The 23,257-nt window shown below is 36.2% G+C and overlaps 1 protein-coding gene across 1 annotated transcript in view; it reads left to right on the plus strand.

The window, feature by feature from the left end:
* The window catches only part of LOC148952962 (ionotropic receptor 25a-like), a 663,783-nt gene that overhangs the window by 414,349 nt on the left and 226,177 nt on the right, over positions 1-23,257 (plus strand). The gene's annotated exons all lie outside the window — the stretch shown is intronic.

Here is a 23,257-nt window from a genome sequence, read left to right on the forward strand (position 1 = left end):
TGAAATGCAAGAGTTGGACTATTTCAGTAGTGTTTGGTTGTGGTTTACCTTGCCACAGTTACATTTTCTTGATTTTTCAAAGTTAATTTTGAATTTCTTTCATTGAAATGCAAGAGTTGGACTATTTCAGTAGTGTTTGCTTATGGTTTACATTGTCAAAGTTACATTTTCTGGATTTTTAAAAGATCATTTTGAATTTCTTTCTTTGAAATGCAAGAGTTGGAATATTTCAGTAGTGTTTGGTTATGATTTACCTTGTCACAGCTACATTTTCTTGATTTTTCAAAGTTCATTTCGAATTTCTTTCGTTGAAATGCAAGAGTTGAACTATTTCAGTGGTTTTTGTTTATTGTTTACCTTATCACATTTACATTTTCTTGATTTTTCAAAGCTCATTTTGAATTTCTTTCTTTGAAAAGCAAGAGTTTGACTATTTCAGAAGTGTTTGGTTGTGGTTTACATTGTCACAGTTACATTCTCTTGATTTTTCAAAGTTCATTTTGAATGTCTTTCGTTGAAATGCAAGAGTTGGACTATTTCAGTTGTGTTTGGTTATGGTTTACATTATCACAGTTACATTTTCTTGATTTTTCAAAGCTCATTTTGAATTTCTTTCGTTGAAAAGCAAGAGTTGGAATATTTCAGTAGTGTTTGCTTATGGTTTACCTTGCCACAGTTGCATTCTCTTGATTTTTCAAAGTTCATTTGAATTTCTTTCGTTGAAATGCAAGAGTTGGAATATTTCAGTAGTGTTTGGTTTTGGTTTACCTTGCCACAGTTGCATTTTCTTGATTTTTCAAAGTTAATTTTGAATTTCTTTCATTGAAATGCAAGAGTTGGAATATTTCAGTAGTGTTTGGTTGTGGTTTACATTGTCACAGTTACATTTTCTGGATTTTTCAAAGTTAATTTTGAATTTCTTTCGTTGAAATGAAAGAGTTGGAATATTTCAGTAGTGTTTGGTTATGATTTACCTTATCACAGTTACATTTTCTTGATTTTCAAATTCATTTTGAATTTCTTTCATTGAAATGCATGAGTTGGAATATTTCACTAGTGTTTGGTTCTGGTTTACCTTGACACATTTACACACATGTATACACATGTACACACATGTGCTTATCATGAGTGCTCATGATAAGTTAACCTAACCTTTTCCGGTGAGTATGGTTAGGTTAGACTAGATTAAGTTAGGTTAGATTAGGTTAGGTTAGGTTAGCCCATTTACGCTTCACATAGGTTAGCTTAGGTTAGGTGAGAGACAGGCAAAAAGTTAGGTGTATGATTAGGTTAGGTTAGATTAAGTTAGGTTAGGTTAAGTTAGGTTAGGCTAGGTTAGCCTACGTACGCATGCGTACGTAGGCTAACCTAGCCTAACCTAACTTAACCTAACCTAACTTAATCTAACCTAACCTAATCATACACCTAATTTTTGCCTGTCTCTCACCTAACCTAAGCTAACCTATGTGAAGCGTAAATGGGCTAACCTAACCTAACCTAATCTAACCTAACTTAATCTAGTCTAACATAACCATACTCACCGGAAAAGGTTAGGTTAACTAATCATGAGCACTCATGATAAGCACATGTGTGTACATGTGTATACATGTGTGTAAATGTGGCAAGGTAAACCAGAACCAAAAACTAGTGAAATATTCCAACTCGTGCATGACAATGAAAGAAATTCAAAATTAATTTGAAAATCAAGAAACTGAAACTGTGATAATGTGAATCACAACCAAACACTACTGAAATATTACAACTCTTTCATTTCAATGAAAGAAATTCAAACTAACATTTGAAAAATCAAGAAAATGCAACTGTGACAAGGTAAACCATAAGCAAACACTACTGAAATAGTCCAACTCTTGCATTTCAATGAAAGAAATTCAAAATGAACTTTGAAAAATCAAGAAAATGCAACTGTGGCAAGGTAAACCACAACAAAACACTACTTAAATATTCCAACTCTTGCATTTCAACGAAAGAAATTAAAATGAACTTTTAAAAATCAAGAGAATGCAACTGTGACAAGGTAAACCATAAGCAAACACTACTGAAATATTCCACCTCTTGCTTTTCAACGAAAGAAATTCAAAATAAACTTTGAAAAATCAAGAAAATGGAACTTTGAAAATGTAAACCATAACCAAACACCACTGAAATAGTCCAACTCTTGCATTTCAACGAAAGAAATTCTAAATGAACTTTGAAAAATCAAGAGAATGTAACTGTGACAATGTAAACCATGAGCAAAAACAGCTGAAATATTTCAACTCTTGCATTTCAACGAAAGAAATTCAAAATGAGCTTTGAAAAATCAAGAAAATGTAACTGTGATAAGGTAAACCATGAGCAAACACCACTGAAATAGTCCAACTCTTGCATTTCAACGAAAGAAATTCAAAATGAACTTTGAAAAATAAAGAAAATGTAGCTGTGAAGATTTAAACCATAACAAAACACTACTGAAATATTCCAACTCTTGCATTTCAATGAAAGAAATTCAAAATGACCTTTGAAAAATCAAGAAAATGTAACTGTGACAATGTAAACCATAAGCAAGCACTACTGAAATAGTCCAACTCTTGAATTTCAATGAAAGAAATTCAAAATGAACTTTGAAAAATCAAGAAAATGTAACTGTGACAAGGTAAACCATAACCAAACACTACTGACATATTCCAACTCTCGCATTTCAACGAAAGCAATTCAAAATGAACTATGAAAAATCAAGAAAATGTAACTGTCACAAGTTAATCCACAACCAAACACTACTGAAATATTCCAAGTCTTGCATTTCAGTGAAAGAAATTCAAAATGAACTTTGAAAAATCATGAAAATGTAACTGTGACAAGGTAAACCACAACCAAACACTACTGAAATAGTCCAACTCTTGCATTTCAACGATAGAAATTCAAAATGAACTTTGAAAAATCAGGAAAATGTAACTGTGACAAGGTAAACCATAACCAAACACCACTGAAATATTCCAACTCTTGCATTTCAACGAAAGAAATTCGAAATGAACTTTGAAAAATCAAGAAAATGTAACTGTGACAAGGTAAACCATAACCAAACACTACTGAAATATTCCAACTCTTGCATTTCAACGAAAGAAATTCAAAATGAACTTTGAAAAATCATGAAAATGTAACTGTGACAAGGTAAACCAAAACCAAACACTACTGAAATATTCCAACTCTTGCTTTTCAACGAAAGCAATTCAAAATGGTCTTTGAAAAATCATGAAAATGTAACTCTCACACTGTAAACCACAACCAAACACTACTGAAATAGTCCAACTCTTGCATTTCAACGAAAGAAATTCAAAATTAACTTTGAAAAATCAAGAAATGTAACTGTGACATGTTAAACCACTACCAAACACTACTGAAATATTCCAACTATTGCATTTCAATGAAAGAAATTCAAAATGAACTTTGAAAAATCAAGAAAATGTAACTGTGTCAAGGTAAATCACAACAAAACACTACTGAAATATTCCAACTCTTGCATTTCAATGAAAGAAATTCAAATGAACTTTGAAAAATCAAGAAAATATAACTGTGACAAGGTAAACCACTACCAAACACTACTGAAATATTCCAACTCTTGCTTTTCAAAGAAAGAAATTCAAAACGAACTATGAAAAATCAAGAAAATGTAACTGTGACAAGGTAAACCACAACCAAACACTAGTGAAATATTCCAACTCTTTAATTTCAACGAAAGAAATTAAAAATGAAAATTTAAAAATCAAGAAAATTTAACTGTGACAAGTTAAACCACAACCAAACGCTACTGAAATAGTCAAAGTCTTGCTTTTCAATGAAAGAAATTCAAAATTAACTTTGAAAAATCATGAAAATGTAACTTTGACAAGGTAAACCACAACCAAACACTACTGAAATATTCCAACTCTTGCATTTCAAAGATAGAAATTCAAAATTAACTTTGAAAAAGCAGGAAAATGTAACTGTGACAAGGTAAACCATAACCAAACACAACTGAAATAGTCCAACTCTTGCATTTTAACGAAAGAAATTCGAAATGAACTTTGAAAAATCATGAAAATGTAACTGTGACAAGGTAAACCAGAACCAAACACTACTGAAATAGTCCAACTCTTGCAGTTCAACGAAAGAAATTCAATTGAACTTTGAAAAATCAAGAAAATGTAACTGTGACAAGGTAAACCATAAGCAAACACTACTGAAATATTCCAACTCTTGCTTTTCAACGAAAGCAATTCAAAATGAGCTTTGAAAAATCATGAAAATCTAACTGTGACAATGTAAACCACAACCAAACACTACTGAAATAGTCCAACGCGTGCATTTCAACGAATGAAATTCAAAATGAACTTTGAAAAATCAAGAAAATATAACTGCGACAAGGTACACCACAACCAAACACTACTGAAATATTCCAACTATTGCATTTCAATGAAAGAAATTCAAAATGAGCTTTGAAAAATCAAGAAAATTTAACTGTGACAAGGTAAACCACAACCAAACACTTCTGAAATATTCCAACTCTTGCATTTCAATGAAATAAATTCACATGAACTTTGAAAAATCAAGAAAATGTAACTGTGACAAGTTAAACCACAACCAAACACTTCTGAAATATTCCAAATCTTGCTTTTCAACGAAAGAAATTCAATATGAACTTTGGAAAATCCAGAAAATGTAACTGTGACAACGTAAACCACAACCAAACGCTAGTGAAATATTCCAACTCTTGCATTTCAACAAAAGAAATTCAAAATGAACTTTGAAAAATCAAGAAAATTTAACTTTGACAAGTTAAACCACAACCAAACGCCACTGAAATTCCAACTCTTGAATTTCAACAAAAGAAATTCAAAAGTAACTATTAAAAATCAAGAAAATGTAACTTTGACAATGTAAACCACAACCAAACTCTACTGAAATATTCCAACTCTTTAATTTAAATGAAATAAATTCAAAATGAACTTTGAATAATCAAGAAAATGTACCTGTTACAAGGTAAACCATAACCAAACACTACTGAAATATTCCAACTCTTGAATTTCAACTAAAGAAATTCAAAATGAACTTTGAAAAATCAAGAAAATGTAACTGTGACAAGTTAATCCACAAGCAAACACTACTGAAATGTTCAAACTCTTGAATTTCAACGAAAGCAATTCAGAATGAACTTTGAAAAATCAAGAAAATGTAACTGTGGCAAAGTAAACCACAACCAAACACTACTGAAATATTCCAACTCTTGCATTTTAACTAAAGAAATTCAAAATCATCTTTGAAAAATCAAGAAAATGTAACTGTGACAAGGTAAACCACAACCAAACACTACTGAAATATTCCAACTCTTGCATTTCAACGAAGGAAATGCAAAATGAACTTTGAAAAATCAAGAAAATGTACATGTGACAAGCTAATCCACGAACAAACACTACTGAAATATTCCAACTCTTGCATTTCAACGAAAGAAATTCAAAATGAACTTTGAAAAATCAAGAAAATGTAACTGTGACAAGGTAATCCACAACCAAACACTACTGAAATATTCCAACTCTTGAATTTCAACGAAAGCAATTCAAAATGAACTTTGAAAAATCAAGAAAATGTAACTGTGGCAAGGTAAACCACAACCAAACACTACTGAAATATTCCAACTCTTGCATTTCAACGAAAGAAATTCAAAATCAACTTTGAAAAATCAAGAAAATGTAACTGTGACAAGGTAAACCACTACCAAACACTACTGAAATATTCCAACTCTTGCATTTCAACGAAATAAATTCAAAATGATCTTTGAAAAATCATGAAAATTTACCTGTGACAAGGTAAACCATAACCGAACGCTACTGAAATACTCCAACTATTGCATTTTAACGAAAGAAATTCAAAATGAACTTTGAAAAATCTTGAAAATGTAACTGTGACAAGGTAAACCACAAGCAAACACTTCTGAAATATTCCAACTCTTGCTTTTCAACGAAAGAAATTCAATATGAACTTTGAAAAATCAAGAAAATGTAACTGTGACAAGGTAAACCACAACCAAACGCTACTGAAATATTCCAACTCTTGCTTTTCAACGAAAGAAATTCAAAATGAACTTTGAAAAATCAATAAAATTTAACTGTGACAAGGTAAACCACAACCAAACACTACTGAAATATTCCAACTCTTGCATTTCAATGAAATAAATTAAAATTAACTTTGAAAAATCAAGAAAATGTAACTGTGACAAGGTAAACCACAACCAAACACTACTGAAATATTCCAACTCTTGCATTTCAACAAAGGAAATTCAAAATGAACTTTGAAAAATCAAGAAAATGTAACTTTGACAAGGTAAACCACAACTGAATGCTACTGAAATAGTCCAACTCTTGCATTTCAACAAAGTAAATTAAAAATGATCTTTGAAAAATCAAGAAAATGTAACTGTGACAAGGTAAACCACAACCAAACACTACTGAAATATTCCAACTATTGCATTTCAAAGAAAGAAATTCAAAATGAACTTTGAAAACTCAAGAAAATTTAACTGTGACAAGGTAAACCACAACCAAACACTACTGAAAGAGTCCAACTCTTGCATTTCAACAAAGGAAATTCAAAATGAGCTTTGAAAAATCAAGAAAATGTAACTGTGACAAGGTAAACCACAACCAAACACTACTGAAATAGTCCAACTCTTTCATTTCAACAAAGGAAATTCAAAATGAGCTTTGAAAAATAAAGAAAATGTAACTGTGACAAGGTAATCCACAACCAAACACTACTGAAATATTCCAACTCTTGAATTTCAATGAAAGCAATTCAAAATGAACTTTGAAAAATCAAGAAAATGTAACTGTGACAAGGTAAACCACAACCGAACGCTACTGAAATATTCCAACTCTTGCATTTCAACGAAAGAAATTCAAAATCAACTTTGAAAAATCATGAAAATGTAACTGTGACAAGGTAAACCACGACCAAACACTACTGAAATAGTCCAACTCTTGCATTTCAACGAAAGAAATTCAAAATGAGCTTTGAAAAATCAGGAAAATGTAACTGTGACAAGGTAAACCATAACCAAACACTACTGAAATAGTCCAACTATTGCATTTCAACGAAAGAAATTCAAAATGAACTTTGAAAAATCAAGAAAATGTAACTGTGACAAGGTAAACCATAACCAAACACTTCTGAAATATTCCAACTCTTGCATTTCAACGAAAGAAATTCAAAATGAACTTTGAAAAATCAAGAAAATGTAAGTGTGACAAGGTAAACCACAACCAAACACTAGTGGGATGGGCTTGGGGGGCGGGAGAGGGCTTTTGGGGGTCTGGGTGGGCCTTTGGGGCACCTGGGGACCGGTGGATGGCCTATGGGGCACCGGTAGCCCTTTGGCAGCCCGGGGGACCTTTGACGACCCGGGGAGGGTATTTGGGGCTGTGGGGGGCGGGGGGAGGGCCTTTGGGACCCGGTGGGGCGTTGGGGAGCTCGTTGGGCGTTTGGGGGCGGGTGGAGTCCCTTGGGGGCCCTGGTTGGGCCTTTGGGGGGCGGGGGGGCCATTGGGGGGCGGGGGGTACATTTGCGGCCCGGGGATGGGCCTTTGGGGGTCGGGGTGGGGTTTTGGGGGCGCCGGTGGCCCTTTGGGAGCTTGGGGGGCTTTGAGGACCGGGGGCTTCCTTCGGGGTTGGGGTAGGAGGATCGGAACCCTTTGGGGTTGGGTTAGAGGACCTCACAACACTGTTCAAATGAAACTTGTGTATTATAACGACCACACTCAAAACCTCCTCCAAAATCTCTTCAAAAATCTTCTTTTAAAATGTCTCTATCTGTTTCGCCGAAATAGTTCCATAACCTGTCTAAAACGGTTTCGCCCAAATAATCACTAAACGTAAATTCAGCGTGTTCCTGTGTTATTGGCATCTCTGTGCTAACGCATTTCAAATTAATAGGAAACCTTCTCGCGCGCTAAAACAATTCATCGCTAAGATGTTTATTGCCTAATTGTTTCCATGTCCTTTGGTTATTAATATCCTTTGGAGTTCTACCAAAAGAGTTGTTCCCGAGGCAAAGACATTAATGATATGGATCTATTCCTGGAGAAATGTTTCTAGGCGGAAATTTTTAAAGTCTGACAGATGATGTCATTGATTGATTGATCTGTCAAGAAGGGGAAATTAATTTGTTGTTTCTAAGGGGAATTATTGATTCACGATAGGTGAATTGAGGTCGACTGCACAGGTGTTCCAAGGTCGATGTTGTTGTAAGTGCACGCTCTCAGCGAATGTCAAGGTCGATGTTGTTGTTGTTGACACACTTTGATTACGCAATCAAGTTCTCGGAAATCCACTTCCCCATCGATTACGCAATCAAGTTCTCGGAAATTCATTTCCCCTTCGATTACGCAATAAAGTTCTCGGAAATTCACTTCCCCTTCGATTACGCAATCAATTTCTCGGAAATTCACTTCCCCCTCGATTACGCACTCAAGTTCTCGGAAATCCATTTCGCGATCGATTACGCAATCAAGTTCTCGGAAATCCACTTCCCCTTCGATTACGCAATCAAGTTCTCGGAAATTCACTTCCCCTTCGATTACGCAATCAATAACATTGCTCCCGTTAGAATTCAATGCGCATGTGCAACCTTCGTCCCGGAGCTATTACACATAGAAACATCAAATAAATCGACCTTGGAAAAAGAGGTCATTGACCCCATTAACCACGTGTTCTCCTTAATGACTCTATGCCCTTATTTGGTGTACTGACAGTATTCTATGCCCATATATGGTGTGGGTACGGGAGTATAAGACCCCCTTCTACTTTTATACGACGCCCCCTTCTATATGAAGTGCCTCTGGAAAAAAATAAATAGAGTGTGGGGGGAGGATAGCTGCCCTCCAATCACTTTTGACTCTTAAAAAGTGAATGACAACTTTCAATTTCCAATTAAATGAGCCCTCTACGAAGTTTATATGAGCATCCCTTCCATAAGAACCATATATGCTCCCAGGGCATAACTTACAACGCCTACCTCCGGACCCTGGGGGGTTGTGTCGACACCGGAGTTTTTTGTTATCAGAACTTTGAACTATTTTTAACAAAATGTCTATCTCAAAATTTTTATCTGGTGCATTTAGGGCGTAGAGGAAGGGGAGGTGGCTAGTTGCCCTCCGATCTCTTTTGACTCTTAAAAAGTGAACAAGAGCTTTCAAATTCCAATAAAATGAGCCCTCTCCGAAGTTTATACGAGTATCCCTTCCATAAGAAGTATATATGCCCCTAGAGCATTACTCATAACGCCTTTCTCCCGGCCCTGGCGGGTTCCGTCGACACAGGAGTTTTTCTTATCTGACCTTTGAAGTATTTTTTAATGAAATAGTTATTATACAAATTTTATCAAATGGGCTTGGGGAAATAGGGTGTGTATGTGGGGGGGGGGGGCTAGTTGCCCTCGGATATCTTTTAACTCTTAAAAATTGAACTAGAACTTTCAATTTCCAATCGAATGAGCCCCCTCTGAAGTTTATACAAGAATCCTTTTCATAAGAACCATATAGGTCCCTAGGACAACACTTACAACGCCTATCCCCCGGGCCCTGGGGGAAGTTTTGTTATCTAATTTTTGAACAATTTCCAAAAACTGACTATCTCGAAATTAGTGGCGGATGGGTTTGGGGAAAAAAGAGCATGGGGGGGGGGGGTTTAGTTGCCCTTAACTCTCTTGACTTACAAAAAGTGAGCTAGAACTTTCAATTTCCAATCAAATGAGCCCTCTATGAAGTTTATACGAGAATCCCTTTCATAAGAACCATAAATGCCCTTAGGGCATAACTTAGAACGCCTTCCACTGGGTCCTGGGGGCTGTATTGACACCAGATTTTTTCTTATCCGACCTTTGAACTACATTTAACAAAATGTCTATCCAAAATTTTCATCAGATTGGTTTGGAAAAACAAGGTTGGGGGGGGGGGGGCTAGCCACCCTCAGATCTCTCTTGACTATTAAAAGTGAGCTCGAACTTTCAATTTCCAATAAAATGAGCCCTCTCTGAAGTTTCTACGAGAATCCCTTTAATACGATCCATATATGCCCAAGGGCATAACTTACAGCGCCTGCCCCCGGGACCTGGGGGGTTGTGACGACACCTGAATTTTTTTACCTGACTTTTGAGCAATTTTAACTTAATGGCTATCTAAAAACTTTTATGGGATGTATTTGGGGGGAAAAGAGCAGGGGGGCTAGTTGCCCTAGAAATTTCAATTTCCAATCAAATGAGCCATCTCTGAAGTTTTTACGAGCATCCCTTCAATAAGAACCATATATTCCCCCAGGGAAAAACTTACAACACCTGCTCTCGGCCCTTGGGGGGTTGTGTCGACCCCAGAGTCTTCGTTATATGGTCTTTGAACTATTAAAAAAAAAACTATCTCAAAGTTCTTATCGTATTGATTTCAGGAAAAAAGGGCGTGGAGGGTGGAAGGGGATGCTAGTTGCCCTCCAATCTCTTTCTATTCTAAAATTTTAACTAGAACTTTCAATTTCCAATCAAATGAGCCATCTCTGAAGTTTTTACGAGCATACCTTTAATAAGAACCATATATTCCCCAATGGCATAACTTTCAACACCTGCTCTCGGGCCCAGGGTGGCTGTTTCGACCCCTGAGTTTTCGTTATATGGTCTTTGAACTATTTAAAAAAAGATATCTCAATGTTCTTATCGGATGGGTTTTAGGAAAAAAGGGTGTGAAAGGGGGGAAGGGGGGCTAGGTGCCCTCCAATCTCTTTTGACTCTTAAAAAACGAACTAGAAATTTCAATTTCCAATCAGATGAGACATCTTTGAAATTAATAAGAGCATCCCTTCGATAAGACCCATATATGCCCCCAGGACAAGGGGGGAGCTGGCTACCCTCCAATATCTTTTGACAAATAAAAAATGAACTAGAGCTTTCAATTTCCAATCAAATGAGCCCTCTCTTAAGTTTTTATGAGCATTCCTTCCATAAGAACCATATATGCCCCCAGAGAATAACTTATAACCCTTGCCCCTGAAGACTGTGGGGGGAGAGTGTTCTGCTCACACATATAATTTCCAGAACTTTCAACTACGTTGAACAAAATGCCTAGATTAAAATTTTGATTAGATGTGTTTGGGGAAATGGTGGGCGTGGAAGGGGTGTCAGTTGCCTTAGAATCACTTTCGACTATTAAAAAAAGGAACTTGCCATTTAAATTTCCAATCGAATGAGCCCTTTTTAACGTTTCTACGACAACGCTGTTTATACAAAATATTATATGCAACCAGGGCATAACTTACAACCCTTGCCCTGAGGGCTGTGGGGGGTTGTCATCCTCAAAGACCTAATTTAAAGAACTTAAAACTACGTAGAATAAAATGGCTATATCAAAATTTTGATTGGATGTGTTTGGGGAAATAACTTATAACCCTTGCCCTGAGGGCTGTGGGGAGAGGGGTTGTCATCCTTAAACACCTAATTTCCAAAACTTTCAACTACGTTGAATAAAATGGCTATCTCAAAATTTTGATGTGATATGTTTTGGGAAATGATGGGCGTGGAAGGGGTGTTAGTTGCCTTCCAATCACTTTCGACTATTAAAAAGGACAAAAGCCGCTCCAATTTCCAATTGAATGAGCCCTTTTCGAAGTTTCTACGACAACTTCTTCGATACGAAGTGCACTGCTCTAAAGGAAAAAATAATAAATAATATATTGTGCCAACATCGTTCTTATATGGCCCCCGGGCATAACTTAAAACCCTTGCCCTGAGGGTTGTGGGGGAGTTTCCTCCTCAAAAACATATTTTTTATCTGGAAATCAACTATGCTGAACAAAATGACTGTCTCAAAAGTTTGATTGGATATGTTTGGGAGAATGATGGGCCGGGGGGGGGGCTAATTACCCTCCAATCACTTTTGACTCTTAAAAAGAGCACTAGAACTCTCAATTTCCATTCGAATGAGCCCCCTTTGAAGCTTCTACGACGACCCCTTCCATATGAAGTGCCTCTGGGGAAAAAAATAATAAATAATAATAATAATAAACATTGGAGACGTTCGGCCTTTACTATAGGCAACGCTATAGCGTTGCCTCTGATATTTACACAAATGGGTTATTGTGCGCTTTATCCGAGAAGAAAGATCACATATGCATGTTTATTTGATTTCTCTTTATTTTTTCCTCAGAGGTTGTCTTGTCGAGCCAATCGAACGCACATATCGATCATGGCTTTTTAATAAGCAAAAAGGTTGTGCGCAGTTAGTAGAGTTTTCTGAAATTTTAATAGACAAAACCGTGTGGCACACAGTTTTTAAATTCTGAGACAGCTAATGAATTAAAAATTAATGAAAAATTATATATTGATCTTCCCAGCTTCGGAGACAGTAATACCATATGGTGGCTCCTAAAGAGTCCTAAAGAGTCAAGTAGTCCATGCAAAATAAACGGCTACAACAGAAACTTATTTAAAGGTTCATTCAACTAAGCTAATTCTTTTGTTGATTGATAAAATCACCTCAACGATGTATGATTGCGCATCAGCAATTATCACAGAGGTGTACTGAGGCATTGGTTAAAGGGGCGAATGTTCCTGGTGCCTTGAAAAAGGCTTTTCCATGTCCAAATTTTAGTTCACAGTGTAAATATATATAAGATCAGTGGCGAAAAGTTTCTCTGAACACGACACACATTTCATAGTGCGCAATCTGGGAAGTTCCTAGACCGTCAGAGCAATAGTATCAATTACTACTTGGTTTTCTATCAGATCAGATCATAGCTTATGTATCACCGGTTTCCCTTTCCCAAAAGCTCGTTGTAAGTGATGCGCTAAACATTTATCATTGCGTGTGTGTGAAGGTGGAGTCACGAAGAGTGGTTTCGCTTGTGGGGTTCTGTTTCAATATTCTTTAATGGAGAGTATCGAACTTTTCGCTACTTATTCGTATATATATTTATACTGTGATACGGGCGTTTCTCCTCTTTTCTTTATTTATGCAAACAATCATATGCTAATAGCTTTTTACGAGCAAATTAGTTGCTACTGAATATTTTTATACTTATAATCAGTATAAATAGCAATATTTATACTTATAATCAGTACAAAACCTATAAATGGATTCTGTTGACGCGTACACTGTCATATAAACTTCTTCTTTTTTGGGGGAGAACGGAGAGGCTAATGGACTCTCTGAGGAATACATTGAGTTTAGGGTTATTTGCCAAAAGTAAAATCCTAAAAAAATTCGTTTGATATTCGAAGAAGGTTAATACATTCCCAAATATGGGAGGTATCGATATTAAAATTACACCAGTATAACAAATTCGTTAAAATAAGAACCTTGTTGAAGAGATTTCTAGCCCTTAGGTTCAAATATGTAAAATTATAATTTTTTTTTGTAGAATGATGATATTTTTTAGAATGTAGAATGATGATTATCGTATGGTCCTAGAATATTGGGAGAGGCCTCATTGAAATATAAGCTGAAATTTCTAATTCCATTTTAATCAGAAAAGAGATTGTACCACAGCCAAGTTATGTTTTCTGTAATTTTGCGGTGCAAAACAATTTTGACATTTTCTGCTACTTTTGGCACCTCACAACAGTTGAGGTGCTTGTTCATGCGTAAATAGTTTTGAAAGACAATCAGTAAGTAAAACATTTGTGATTGCAAACGGACCGTATTTGCCGGTTTCAATAATGCTTTCAGCACAGAACTAGTACAGCTTTATCGTAAAGAGCAGGAGGTGTGCCCTGTTTCGTAAACTAATAATTTCTGTTGGTTTTTCAATTTAAATTGTTGGATTCAATAATGCTTTCAGTTAAGAACAGGGTGTACAGCTTTAGCGTGAAGAGTAGGGTGGTGTTTCTGTTCTTTTTAAGTACTGTTTTTTATTTCATTTAAAAATTAATTTTTTTCGAATTTAATCACATTAACAAAGCACTTCTTTTCACGTATACCTATTATCAAAGTTATCTTTTTAGTTTCCCGTGATTATTAGTCCAAGTCACTCCTTACTTACAGTTTGTTTCCACGAAGTGTTTGATAGTAAAATCCTGAACGTTTCAGGTTCAAAACTTGCCAAATTGCAAGGTCGAAGAAGCTCAGTTTTTATATACTGGTGCTGATTTGATGAAAACATCCCTGACCCGAGACAAACAATTGAGCTCCTCGGAAACGATGAATCCAGTAGATTTCGCTTTCTGGAACCAAGTTTCTAAAAGCATTGTTGGCGCATTTCGGTAAGGCTTCCAACGTGTTTGAAAAGATGTAAATGTCTTCATTTATTAAGGCACAGCCTTTTGACCTAACAGAATAACTTTGAACAGTAACAGAATAAAAAAAAATATAGCTACACGTTATCGAATCGCTTTATTTTTGGTTATAATTTTTTTTTTTTATAATTTAAATTCTGAACAGTCAATTGAGTTATTCCTGTGGCGAAATAGCAACTATGGTTTTGAATTTCATTCTAAACACCCTGTTAGCTTTTCTTCAGTGATTCTTCTTGCCCTTTCTATTTATAAGAAATTATCTTACGAGTTAAATAAAGTTACAGTCATCTGAATATAACGTGATAAACTAAGCTAGTTCATAAGATAGAATACTAGATGCAAAAACCTACTTCGTATCTACCATGAATTTTTATTTCGAACAAAAATTTCGATTAAAAAAAAGTTCAAATAAAGATAAAATCCTTTTAATAGACAGTGATTATGATAACAGTGATAGAAATTCACAAAAAATACCAGATATTTTGGTTGCATATGCAGTGACCGTCATCAGTAGTAAAATTAAACTAAAACAATTTAAAACAAAAGTTTATATACAAAATCAAATAAAACTACAAATTGTTTAATTCTCTAATTCTTTTCAAAGCAAAGGCGGAAGCTAGCCTCATTGACCTTCTTGGATTCGGTTCATTAGCGTTCAATGATGTAACACTTGGACAGAGGTCAACTACATTGGATGAATTGAACTTTACTTTGCCAGATTTTAATAAATTATCGTAGATAGAATTTAGCCCAATTTCACCTGTGTCCCGATTCAAAGCAATATTCTTGAATAAGATTTTCTTTATTTCAAGAGTTTCACGAAAATTTTGCTTTAAACCCCGACCCCTAGAAATCAAAGAGACATTCTCGAACAAAATAAAATGGTCTGGAAAATTGAAAATATGTTCTGAAAGGGCTGAAGTAAAATCTTCAGACTTAGAATCTTGCTTTAAAGCCGAAGAAATAGAATCTTTATGCTGTAACAATCTCATTTCCAAATTCTGGTTAGTACGTCCCACATATGAGCTTCCTCAAGTACATGGGATCTGATAGACCCCACCTTGTTGCCCCGATGAATTTAGATCCTTACCGAAAATTAGAAAACTACCCAAAGTATTATTACTCTTTAAAGCTACCTTTAGACCATTAACCTGTAAAATTCTTTTGAGTTTTTCACTTAGCCCGGGTTACATATGGCAAGGAACAAAAAACATCCTTCTGTTGTTTCCAAGACTGTTTTAGAAATCCCTAGAAACCTTTTTCTTCTCTTTGAAAAAGTCTGGTTAATTAACCACTCTGGATAAAAGTTGCTTATTAGTATTTTTCTTAGAAAAGACCGCTGCTCCTCAAAAAATTTTGGAGAGCAAATACTAAGGATCCGGTCAGTTAAAGAAATGATCAAGCCAATTTTTACTTGGCGAGCGTGACCGGAACTATAAAACAAAAATCTATTGTTATATGCCAGTTTTCTGTGAATTTTAAATTCCAGACTATTTTCATTTTTCAAAAGAAGAACATCAAGAAAAGGAAGTTTCCCATCCTTTTCTAATTCAACAATAAACTTTAAATCCTCCCCCAAACAATTAAGATGTTCCAAAAATCCTTTTAATTGCCCCTCCTCATAATCCCATACTGAAATTATGTCATCCATATACAGGCTCCAAAATATATTTTTTTTTAATTTCAAACAGCTTGTTGTAATGAACTGTAAGTAACAGCCCATAGCTAACCCTCCACCCACTTTACCATAGCAACCAATCCGAGAACCAATGTACATGACAACTATAAGTATAGAGAATGTTCTGAAAGGGCTTAAAAGACTGGATGCGAATGAAGCTGCTGGGTCAGACATCCTACGACCCAGAGTATTGAAAGAAGCAGCTGGACCAATTTCTGAGCCATTAGCAGTGATGTTTGAGATGTCACTCACTTCCAAAGTGCTCCCAAGTGAATGGAAACAGGCTAACATCAAGCCCATCTTCAAGAAAGGGAAAAAGGACAAAGCCATATACTGCGTTGAGTAAAGGTGGTACAAGTTTCTTCGAAATTGTAGGTCAAAGCAGGTTACCAGTCCATTGACTTAGAAAGTTCACTAACTTTTCTTGAATAAAATGATAAATTTAGCACCTATAAATTCGGCAAACGACCTAGGTCGTTTGCCCTAGGTATTGTGTCTAACGTCTTGAAGAAGGGAAAAAATCGTAACCTCTGCTCTAGCTATAGGCCTATAACAGTTTCTAGTACATTAAGCAAAGTGTTAGAGAGACTTCTGTTACCTGAGCTGTTACGAAAGTGTAAAATTGATAATCGACAATTCGGGTTCCGTCGCCACCTCGGTTGTGCATTTGCACATCGCCTTCTTACGCGTATAGTATCGAAAGCTCAGAATCAATCACGGACTCTTTTAATTTGTGCAGTAGATGTGTCCGCGGCGTTCGATTCGGTAATTCATTCAAAGTTAATTTTGAACCTGCTGCACCAAGGTGTGAACCCACATGTAGCGGCCGTCCTATGGCACTGGTATTCGAGTAGCCTTATCCGTGTTAAGTTGAGTAGTGAACTCCTGTCGAAACCGATTAAGCTTCACCGGGGACTGCGTCAAGGGTCGGTTTTAAGCCCTGTACTCTTCAATTCACTAACCTCGTCGGTAACAAAAAAGATTAACGGTGGTTTTAACACTGAATGTATGGATGTGAGCCTACTGTGCTACGCAGACGACATATTACTGGTGAGCACATCGCTTTGTAACCTTCAAGCTAATATCGATCTCCTAAGTCGAGGTTATACTAATATTGGTCTGGTTATTAACCCTGCTAAAACAGAATTTCTTGTATTTGAACCCCCGCGTGCGCCGTCTGAAGTTGCCCGTCGCGAGGCTACCCGTGTTACCGTTGCAGGGCAAGTAGTACTTCCAAGCCGCAAGTTGAAGTACCTAGGTATCACATATGGAAGCGACCTCAGAAGCTCGCGTGCTCTTTTTGTTGACCAGGTTCTGTCGGGTTTTCGGTCTGGGTATGCTAAACTTGCAGCCCTGAAGTTTAAATTTAATAAGCATATCCTTGCTAGGTTGTATCGTGCCGTCGCTCGTCCCTTTGCTCACTACATCTCACCCGTTTGGCATTGGCTATCGAATTCGGATATGTTGCGAATCCGTTCAGGCTTTTGCAAATATTTAAAGTTTCTGCTTGGTCTGCCACTTTACCTCCGTAACACTGGTCTGCTAGAAAAGTATCATATACCTGATCCTGTTGAGTTCATGCCGAATTTTGAAAAACAAGCTCTCGTGAAACACAGGGCACTATTATTTGATTTCCCAGCGACTTTCTTGCTTGATAGTTGAAGTGTGTTTTGTTTGTATTTAGTAGATTATTATGTTCGGTTGATTTGTTTTCGTCTTTATTTTCTCTTTTCTTTTGTTTTGCTCCGCTTCTTCATGCTTCTTTTTTATAGCGGGTTTGTAATAAATTATTATTATTATTATTATTAGTGAACTTTCTAAGTCAATGGACCGGTAACCTGCTTTGACATACAATTTCGAAGAAACATGTACCACTTTTACTCAACGCAGTATTAAAAAAAAAAAAATTCAAGAACAGTTAGTGAACTTTTTAAGTCAATGGACCAGTAACTTGCTTTGACCCGGAAGTGATTATTTTGTTTAGTATAAAAGCAGTTTGTTTTAATTTTGATAAGTTAGTAACTCTACTGATGATGATGACCGATTGTGTCATCGAAATATTTAGAGTCTTTGTTTTGGATTTTCGTTTCACTGTCTAATAAAAGGACCTATCGCTATTTTGAATTTTTATTGATTTCGTCATAGAAAAGGCAGTGTGGTCATGGAGAATAATAGTTACGTCGTATATATGGGGATGACAGACCAATTTCAGAATCAGCAACATTTCATTTGCTATTAGAAGAATAACATGATAAATTTAGCCCCTGTAAATTCATCATTATTTCATTTTTAATTAGACGAATATTCAACACAGCATTACAAGATCCAAGAACAGTTAGTGAACTTTCTAAGTCAATGGACCGGTAACCTGCTTTGACCTACAGTTTCGAAGAAAATTGTACCACCTTTATTCAACGCAGTATATATATATATATATATATATATATATATATATATATATATATATATATATATATATATATATATATAAATTCAAGAACAGTTAGTGAACTTTTTAAGTCAATGGACCGGTAACTTGCTTTGACCCGGAAGTGATTATTTTGTTTAGTATAAAAGCAGTTTGTTTTAATTTTTATAAGTTAGTAATTCTAATGATGATGATGACCGACTCTGTCATCAAAATATTTCGAGTCTTTGTTTTGTATTTTCGTTTAATTGTCTAAAAAGGACCTATCCCTATTTTGAATTTTTATTGATTTCGTCATAGAAAAGGCAGTGTGGTCATGGAGAATAATAGTTACGTTGTATATATGGGGATGACAGACCAATTTCAGAATCAGCAACATTTCATTTGCTATTAGAAGAATAAAATGATAAATTTATCACCTGCAAATTCATCATTATTTCATTTTTAATTAGACGAATATTCAACGCAGCATTACAAGATCCAAGAACAGTTAGTGAACTTTCTAAGTCAATGGATCGGTAACCTGCTTTGACCTTCAATTTCGAAGAAACTTGTACCTCCTTTACTCAACGCAGTATATATATAAAAAAAAATAATTCAAGAACAGTTAGTGAACTTTTTATGTCAATGGACCGGTAACTTGCCTTGACCCGGAAGTGATTATTTTGTTTAGTATAAAAGCAGTTTGTTTGTTATTTTGATAAGTTAGTAACTCTACTGATGAGGATGACCGACTGTGTCATCGAAATATTTAGAGTCTTTGTTATGTATTTTCGTTTCACTGTCTAATAAAAGGACCTATCCCTATTTGGAATTTTTATTGAGATATATATATATATATATATATATATATATATATATATATATATATATATATATATATACATATATATACATATATATATATATATATATATATATATATATATATATATATATATATATATATATATATATATATATATATATATATATATATATATATATATATATATATATATATATATATATATATATATATATATATATATATATATATATCAAAAGGGGCTCATTGTATTGGAAACCGAGAGTTCTAGTGCCCTTTTTAGGAGTCAAAGGTGATAGGGCAACTAGCCCCCCACACGCTCTTTTTTCTCAAATGTATCCGATAAAAATTTTAAGATAGCCTCTTGCTAAAAATAATTCATTGATCACATAACAAAAACTCCGGTGTTAACACAACCCCCAAGGGCCTTGGGACAGGCGTTGTAAATTATACCCTGGGAGCATATATGGTTCTTATGGAAGGAATGCTCGTATAAATTTCAAACAGGGTTCATTTGATTTAAAACGGAAAGTTCTAGTTCAATTTTTAAGAGTCAAAAGAAATCTGAGGGTAACCAGCCACCCCCCCCCCCCCACGCCCTTCTTTTACCAAATACATCCGATAAAAACTTTGAGATAGCCATTTTGTAAAAAAAATAGGTTAAAGGTCATGTAACAAAAACTCCGGTGTCAACATAACCCCCAGGGCCCGGGGGTAGGTGTTGTAAGTTATGACCTGCGGTCATAAATGATTCTTATGCAAGGAATGCTCGTATAAACTTCAAAGAGGGTTCATTTGATTGGAAATCGAAAGTTCTAGTTCACTTTTTAAGAGTCAAAAGAGATGAGAGGGCTCCAAGCCCTCCCTCCATGCCCTTTTTTCCTCAAACCTATTTGATGAGAACTTTGAGATAAGCATTTCTAAAAAATAGTTCGAAGAACATATAACAAAAGCTTTGGGTTGAAAAAGCCCCCCAGGGCCTGAGGGCAGGCGTTGTAAGTTATGCCCTGGGGGAAAAAATGGTTCTTATGGAAGGGATGCTCGTAAAAACATCCGAGAGTGCTCATTTGATTCGAAATTGAAAGTTGTAGTTCAGCTTTTGAGAGTCAAAAGAGATTTGAGAGCAATTAGCCCCCCTCCCCCACGCCCCCTTTTCACCAAATGCGTTTGATAAAATTTTGAGATAGCAATTTTGTAAAAAAATTGTTCAAAAGTCAGATAACAAAAACTCAGGTGTCAATACAACCCCCCAGGGCCCGGGGGCAGGCGTTGTAAGTTATGCCCTGGGGCATATATGGTTCTTATGAAAGGGATACTCGTATAAACTTCAGAGAGGGATCACTTTATTGGAAACTGAAAGTTCGAGTTCAATTTTTCAGAGTCATAAGTGATCCGAGGGCATCCGCCCCCACACGCCTTTTTTTCCAAATCCAACTGATGAAAGTTTTGAGATGAGCATTTTGTTAAAAACAGTTCAAAGGTCGGATAAGAAAACTCCGGTGTCAATACAACCCCCCAGGGCCCGAGGGAAGGCGTTTTAAGTTTTGTCGTGGGGCATATATGGTTCTTATGAAAGGGATGATCGTATAAACTTCAGAGAGGGATCACTTCATTGGAAACTGAAAGTTCAAGTTTACTTTTTAAGAGTCAAAAGAGATCCGAGGGCAACTAGTCCCCCCCACGCCTTCTTTTCCCAAACCCAACTGATGAAAATTTTGAGATAAGCATTTTGCAAAAAATCGTTCAAAAATCGGATAAGAAAAACTACGGTGTCAATACAACCCCCCAGGGCCCGGGGAAAGGCGTTCCAAGTTATCAGAGGCAGCGCGCTAGCGCTGCCTAAATAAAGAACGATGTGGGCACAATGTGTTATTTTTTTTTGTTTTTTTTTTCTCCATACCCGGGCACTTCGTATCGAAGGAGTCGTCGTAGAAACTTCGAAAAGGGCTAACTCGATAGGAAATTGGAGTGGCTAGTGCCCTTTTTAATAGTCGAAAGTGATTGGAGGGCAACTAGTCCCCCCCACGCCCATAATTCCCCCAAACACATCCAATCAGAATTTTGAGATAGCCATTTTGTTCAGCGTAGTTGATTTCCAGATATAAAATATGTTTATTGAGGAGGACACCCCTCCCCCACAACCCTCAGGGCAAGGGTTTTAAGTTTTGCCCTGGGGGCATATAAGGTTTTTATAGAAGGCGTTGTCGTAGAAACTTCAAAAAAGGCTCATTCGATTGGAAATTCAAAGGTCTACTGCACTTTTTAATAGTCGAAAGTGATTAGACGGCAACTACCCCCCTCCACACCCATCATTCCCCCAAATACATCCAACCAAAATTTTGAAATAGCCATTTTGTTCAGCGTAGTTGATTTCCAGATAGAAAATATGTTTTTGAGGAGGACACTCCCCCACAACCCTCAGGGCAAGGTTTTAAGTTATGCCCTGGAGGCATATAAGGTTTTTATAGAAGGCGTTGTCGTAGAAACTTCAAAACAGTCTCATTTCATTGGAAATTCAAAGGGCTAGTACTATTTTTAATAGTCAAAAGTGACTGGAGGGCAACTATCCCCCCCCCACGCCCTTCATTCCCCCAAACACATCCAATCAAAATTTACAGATAGCCATTTTGTTCAGCGTAGTTGATTTCCAGATAGAAAATATGTTTTTGAGGAGGACACTCCCCCACATCACTTAGGGCAAGGCTTTTAAGTTATGCCCTGGGGGTACATAAGGTTTTTAAAGAAGCCGTTGTCGTAGAAACTTCAATAAAAGCTCATTCGACTGGAAATTCAAAGTGCTAGTGCCCTTTTTAATAGTAAAAAGTGATTGGAGGGAAAAAAGCCCCCCCCCTCACACCCATCATTCCCCTAAACACATCCAATCGAAATTTTGAGATAGCCATTTTGTTCAGCGTAGTTGATTTCCAGATAGAAAATATGTTTTTGAGCAGGACACTCCCCCACATCCCTCAGGGCAAGGATTATAAGTTATGCCCTGGGGGCATATAAGGTTTTTATTGAAATCTTTGTCGTAGAAACTTGAAAAAGGACTCATTCGATTTGAATTTGAAAGGACTGGTACCCTTTTTAATAGTCGAAAGTGATTTGGGGGCAACTAACCCCCATCTCACGCCCACCTTTTCCCCAAACACATCCCATCAAAATGTTTAGATAGCCATTTTATTTAACGTAGTTGAAAGTTTTGGAAATTAAGTCTTTAAGGATGACAACCTCTCTCCCCAGAGTCCTCATGGAAAGGGTTGTAAGTTATGCCCTGGGGTATATAAAATGTTATTGAAATCGTTGTCGTAGAAACTTCAAAAGGGCTTATTCAATTGGAAATTGAAAGGGCTAGTGCCTTTTTTAATAGTTGAAAGAGATTGGATAGCGACTAACGCCCCTCTCACGCCCATCATTTTCCCAAACACATCGAACTAAAATTTTGAGATATCCATTTTATTCAACGTAGTTGAAAGTTCTGGAAATTTTGTCTTTTAGGATGATAACCCCCTCAGAGCCCTCAGTGCAAGGGTCGTAAGTTATTCCCTGGGGGCGTATAAAGTTTTCATTGAAAGCGTTGTCGAAGAAATTTCAAAAGGGCTCATTCAATTTAAAATTGAAAGGGCTAGTACCTTTTTTAATAGTTGAAAGTGATTGGATAGCGACTAACGCCCCTCTCACGCCCACCATTTCCCCAAACACATCCAATCAAAATTTTGAGATACTCAATTCTGGAAATTAGGTCTTTTAGGATGATAACCCCCTCAGGAACCTCAGTGCAAGGGTTGTAAGTTATGCCCTGGGGGCATATAAGGTTTCGAATAAGGTTCTAAATCGACAGGCCTAGTGCCCTTTTTAATAGTCGAAAGTGATTGGAAGACTTGACATTTTTATATAGTAAAGATCGATGTGGGTATAATGTATTATTTTTTGTTGTTGTTGTTTAGACCAGGGCACTTTGTATCGAAGGAGCTGTCGTAGGAACTTAAAAAAGGGCTAATTCGATTGAAAATAGAAAGGGATGATGACCTTTTTAATAGTC

Source organism: Artemia sp. Qi Xiang Cuo, chromosome 4 (genome assembly GCF_049724085.1).
Source record: "Artemia sp. Qi Xiang Cuo chromosome 4, ASM4972408v1, whole genome shotgun sequence".
Classification (NCBI taxonomy): Eukaryota; Metazoa; Arthropoda; class Branchiopoda; order Anostraca; family Artemiidae; genus Artemia; species Artemia sp. Qi Xiang Cuo.